Source organism: Xiphophorus hellerii, chromosome 24 (assembly GCF_003331165.1).
Source record: "Xiphophorus hellerii strain 12219 chromosome 24, Xiphophorus_hellerii-4.1, whole genome shotgun sequence".
NCBI classification, from domain to species: domain Eukaryota; kingdom Metazoa; phylum Chordata; class Actinopteri; order Cyprinodontiformes; family Poeciliidae; genus Xiphophorus; species Xiphophorus hellerii.
The window spans coordinates 4176596-4182929 of NC_045695.1; positions in this window are offsets into that span (position 1 = coordinate 4176596).

Genomic DNA, 6334 nt, shown 5'->3' on the forward strand with positions numbered 1-6334 from the left:
CACCCTCGCTGCTCCACGCACACCGCAGCTTGGCGCACATCTGTCGAGGCGGCCATTTTTAGCTGCCGTTTCTATTTTCGTTCGTGGAACATTAAGCAGGTAAAAATGTCCAGCTGGATGCAGCTGGTTTCGAGAGTTTTACATCTGCAGTGTGAAGGACACACTCGTTTGGGAGGCATATCGGGGAAACGTGCATTGTACATTGGCGGTTCTGTTATTCTGTGGGTCTGTTTCCTGCTTCCACATATAATGGGAAACCTGAGAAACAACCCTAATACTTGCTAGAGTTGCACCTTTTGGACTATGTAGGTTGATATACTTAACACTTTGAACTTTGAGACGCTTGAAGGAACAAGTCATCACACAATGGGATCAAAATCTGGACTTTGACTAGGCCTAGCACTTTCAATTGTGAACCCACAGCCACTTATTGTGTGTTTTGGATCCACTTCTGCTCTATTTTGCACAAATTTTCCTTAATCACCCTCTAATTTTATTCTAATAACTCAATGAATTGTTAATAATACCTGAAAAAAGATAGCAGGGCTTCATATAAATCCCCAAAATGACCGTTGTTGAGAAGGAAAGAGAAGGGAAAAAAATTAACTTAATTTTTTATACCAAAAATCGACTTAGCTAATTGGTTCGGCGTATCTTCAGAGGAATGTTTACTTTAAAGTATGTTTTTTTTGGCACTATGCTTTTCTGTTTTATGCTACTTTACCAACGCTAACTTGCGTTTCAGGGAGCACAGTTTTTCAGAATGAAATGCACGCGTTTTAAATAAAAACTGGCTAAAAAGTAAATATGATTATTTTATCCTGAAAATGTCTTGTTTTCCTTGGTGATTTTGCCTTCCACAACACAGTAGACATGCCAACCTACCTGCTTCTTGTCAGCCTTTTAAAATGGTTGACACCTAGCAAGCTAAATGTAATGGGTAGCATGCTAACAAGCTGGAAAATTAAACACTGATGGTTTTTTAGTAACAAAAACAAAACAAGGGATCATTCCTATTAGCAAATTCAGATGCACATCAGAAATCATCCACGTGTGTCTCTCCATGCAGGTAAACACATTTTAGCCAAGTTAAGCTAACACAGCTAACACATGTTGTTATTGTTATTACCAGAAATAAGCACGTGGAGGTGCTGGTCTTTAACTTGCTTGTGGGACTCCTGGAAAGGAAAGAAGTGGCGTTAACTTGCAGCTTGACACAGCAAAAAGTGACAAGCGTTACATTCAAGGCCTGCGTCTTGGATGCGTTTATTCAAAAGTGTTGGTTTCTGAGAGGAGAACGGGCCTCCCTCCAGGAGACGGTGATATGATTTAGCAGCAACGCCCAGATCCTGACTGGGGTGTCTCTCGTTCCCCGAGGAGCCTCGATGAGATTTCCCAGCTACACCTTTTCCTTCCTCTGCCCCCAGCAACCTCCCCTCACAGCTGCCCCTCTGAAAACACTTTAAGAACACAAAGAGCTACCACAAAAAAACATCAAACTCTGCGTTGCTGTTGCTGGCATGAGAAGCAGCGCTGAGGATCAGATTCAGTGATCAGAGGTTGTTTCCTCTTCCAATAATGGGATAAAGCGTGTTTAGATTTCTTATCCATAACTCGGCTCATTCTTGCAAATTTTCCTGTTTATGTTTGTCTCCTGCTTTGAGCTTGCCCAGACGACGGGATTGGACAGTGCAACGGCTCGTCTCGATCATCTTCTTCTTCTCCTCGAAGGTCATTGAGGTGTCCCCCTGACTGAGCTATTTTGAGGTGTTTCTACCTCTAGAAAAATCCTCCAAACTGTTCATAGCAACACAATGAAATGACTTAAAAATGAGAATCACTGTAGCCTCAAAAAGACGGTGCTTCCAGGAATTTATTCGGTGTTTCACTTTCTCCACATTTAGTTGAATTACAGTCTTTTTCCAAATTGTACTAAATTACTCTCTTTTCTGTATATCCTATACACTGACTGTCCTGACGGAGCGCCGTCATGGCCTGCAAGGGCTTCTCTCCGAGCCTAAAGGCATCCACGACCTACATTGTAATTCTTGTTCAATTAAATGCCAGGGTGTAAGTTTAGTGTCGCAGGTTGGTGGGGATGCATTGTAAGGATGAGACGGGGCGGGGGCGCTGATGCACCTAAGAAGAAGGGCAAAACTTAAACGTGAATCCCATGTTGATGCCAGTGGATGAACAAACCTCTGTAGCACCAGACCTTGTTACATTGCGTTTCTTTGTTTCTGGCAAACTAGAACTGAACTCTGGCAGCTACATAAAAATAACCAAGCTAAAGGTAAGGGTGTATTCTTTCTGCTCAGTTCATAGGAACGATTTTCTTGCATGAGGTAAAGGCAAGAAAGGTCGATATAGGGTGTCTTCCTTTTTTTTTTTCAATTGAGATGACGTAAGAAAAACAATTTCCCAGCCTTTCAACACATGTACACCATTTTGCCCCTCTCCCTTTCACACATACTCCTCCTGCGTCTGCTAAAGCAGAAGCTGATCAAAGGGGAAATGGGCCGCTTCACATCCCACCTTCTCCCAGATCCTGGGAGGAGTCTGAGCCGAGTGGCAGCGGGGAGAACAATTGCAGGAAACTCGGAGAGGAGCGAGGGAGTTCCTGTTGGCAGGACCGTGCAGAAGACGAGAGCAATGGCAAGCTTCATACAAGTGGACTCGGGCCCACCACCCTGTTCAGAAGGAACTGGGCTCTTTAAGATTGGAACAAGAGCTCATTGTTTAAGATGTTTTAGGAGGATTATTCCAAGAGTCTGTCAAACGTCATACTCTTGGAATAATCCTCCTGAAAACATGTCAAACAAGAGAGGGGTGAGGCGGACATCCCTCTGCTTTTTGAGACAAATAAGCCTTAATAAAACAGCTTGTAAAGCAACCAGTCTGCACTAGTTGATAAGCCACTCATCAAAACTTGTAATGGTTTTGATGAGTGATATATACCAGTTTTGTTGTCAGCAACAGCACCTTAAAGTACAGGTTGAGTTGAGGGTGAAAAGGTTGAAGTAACACTCAGATAAGTAGTGTTCTGTAGTCAGTTCAGATAAATGTCCTCTTTAATTCAGTCAAGCATTAAACAGTGGAGATTTCTCAATATGTCTACATAGTAAAAACAGAAAATATCTGATGAGAAAGACCTAAGAAATCTTTTATCAGTTGATCAGTAAATATAAGGAGAGTTAATCTATGAGAATCACGCCGTTGGTGCTAAAATTAAAATTTCTGAAGGTTGCTCATTATTCTTTAGTAACTTTTGCACTCGTGTTTTGCCCGGAGTTCCTTATGGCTCTGGATAGTGATGGCTGACACAACTCTGCAATGTTGTGTGGACATCAGGGGCAGTTTCCCTGGACCGGCAGACTGGGGTGGGACACTCTTAAGCGTCCTCAGTAAGGTCAATCCAGGGGTTTGAAAGTCCGTTGGATAGTCAAACCTTGGATTCAAGAAAAGCAGGGTGGTTTTCGTCCTGGCTGTGGAACAGTGGACCAGCTCTATATCCTCAGCAGAGTCCTGGAGACTACGTGGTAGTTCGCTCAACCAGTCTACATGTCCTTTCTGGACTCGAAGAAGTCGTTCGATTGTGTCCGTCGTGGACTCCTTGGGGAACCCTCTGGGGAGTACTCCAGGGAGTAAGAGGCGGGAAGAGGATCAGTGCCTCCAAATCTACGACCTTGGTCTTGAGTCGGTAAAGACTCTCTGGGTAGGGCTAGAGGTAATGTTTTACTTATCTCTGGATCTTGTTCACGAATGGGAAAAAATGGAGCTGGAGCTTGATAAGCGGATTGGTGCAGCATCTGCAGTGAAGCTGGGCGCTGTACCGGTCTGTCTTGGTGAGAAGAGAGCTGGGTCAAAAGGCAAAGCTCTTGATTTACATTCCTACCCTTCTCTATGGTCACGGTCTTTGGGTCATGACCAAAGAAACGAGATTGCGGCTACAAGCAATCGAAATTAGTTTTCTCCGTAGGGTGTCTGGACCAGAGAGTCTACGGAGAAAAGCTCATTTCTCCAGCTTTTCCACTTTCCAACGTCTGGACTTTCCCTGAGTCCTTTCGGTCATCTGAAAGGGACTCAGAGGACTCTCGACTCTCCATGTTGAGAGGAGTCAGCTGAGTTGGCTCGGACATCTAGTTACTATGCTTCCTGGACGCCTCCCTCCTGGTGGCAACTCCCACCAGGAAAACCAGAGGAAAACCCAGAACACATTGGAGGGACTATGTTTTTTGGCTGGCCTGGGAATGCCTTGGGATTCCCCCAGAGGAGCTGACCCAAGTAGCTGGGGAGAAAGAAGTCTGGACCTCCCCAGTTTGGCTATCACCCTGCGACCTGCCCCCGAATAAGCATAAGAAAGATGGATGGATGGAACTTTTGTACTCTGCCACAGAAATGTTAAGAAATTGTCTTTCTAATAGGCTGTCAAAGTGTCAAAAATCCAAGTCGGTAATAGTTTTTTGCTTGGCTCCTCTGAAAATGCTAAGAGCCTGGCCCAAAACTGAGTGAAAATGCAATAGATGTTCAAAGGAAAGCATGGTCCTTAGAAAGTCTGCATAATTTCTGTAAACATATTTTAACATGTATGTGATTGTTTTATCTAAAAGTCCTTCCTTCTACCCCTTTGGATGTGACCCCTCCGTGTGACATATTCCCACGTTGGATCACAACGCTCTTTCGGACACCGCCACAGTCGACAACCAAGCGTTGACATCACCAGCCACTCACATAAATTATGACTTCTTTGTGGTCTGAAAGGGCTGTGTAGTGAGTAGCAGACTTTCTCTCAGACCCACCCTGGCCGGGTTACACCATCCATGCGGCCAGGCCACATTGCTAAGCCCGAACAGTTGCTGCCTCCTCCAAACCCTCAAGCTCATTCCATTGTTCTCAAGAGTGAGAGATCCCCATACACAAGAAGCCCCGAGTGTGCTGTGAGGCAGATGTGTGGATAAAATATGTAAAATATTGTATTTACCATAAAGGTTCTAATGAACTGGAATTACTGGAAACAGTTGTCTCCGACTTGGGTCACATCTTCCCTGAAAATGAAAATCCTTAAATTGTCTGTTTTTCCACAAGTCTGACATTTGCAATACAAAAGTTACATTACGTAGCTTCTGTCGAAGAACATGCATTCCTAGCATACCATCTCAGCCACCAAAGGAAGATAAGGTCCATCGCATCTTGCGTATCTGATGTTCGTTTTTCCAACGAAGGCCAGTCGGAAAGTGGGAGTTTCCTTCTTTAGAACGGAAAAGTCCAACCGTACAGATGGGGATGACTTTTTGTCTGAGGTTCACCTTGGAATTGAAATTGACATCAGCAGAAAAGAAGTGTAGAGCAAACAAATTATGATTTTTGGCATTTGTTTTATATGAAATTTATAGAGCCGGTCAGAGTTTTGAGTATATTATATAAAAGTGTTTTGTGGGGCAAATTAGAGCCAGGAGGATATTTAATAATAAAGCTGAAATCAACTTGCAAATGTAACTGGATGACTGTCTTACACCCTAATGGGAAAACCCACAAGTTATCTCATACCTTAATGAGACAGACTTGGGGAGTTTTTGGTTTGCTTACTGTCTCTGTTCAGCTGGGAAAGAGGCTTTGGAGAAAGTCAATAAAAGAAGATCTCCACCAGAAGAAGGTTACAGTTTTAGCCAAATTGAAGCCCAAATCTTTGAAGAAAACTGTGAACATCTTCGCAATCTGACAGAGTGGACTGATTTTGCCAAGTCAAGATGTTCCATGCTGAAATATTCACACACCAAATTTTTTAAATTGACCTTTTCGAGCTTTACATCATGTTTTTACCTGGAGCGCTTCCTCGAGTCTTTCATTCATGTTTCATTCCTGTGGTCTGGGCATTTGCACGACGCAGTGGCGTCTTCGAGCTGCATTTGAACACTCCCCCCGTGCGATTCCCCCACTCAGCTCCTTCAGACTAGCCAGCAGCAATTAGCAAACACATGGAACATCTGCTGAGCTCAGTATCGGAGCTACTTCTCTGTGTGACGCTGGTATAAAAAAAAAACTTTCTTAAAAGGTTTATAGAGGAGCCAAGTTGTGATGACTTCCTGAAGGCGGAGCTTCAGAAAGAGCACAAGTTTTTAAAGAGACAGAGGCCCAATTTCAAGGCGTGAAATGACAAAGTCAAATTTCTTTGAAGTCATATTTGAGATGTGCAGCATTTTTATAACAACTGAAGTTTACTTTAAATCTAACTCAATTGTTTGCGATGAATCCATCAGCTGTAGCGCAGCTGCTACAAACGGAGCTCATTTTGGCATCGTTTTTGCTCCGTCTGCAGTTCTCTTCTCTGGCTTTA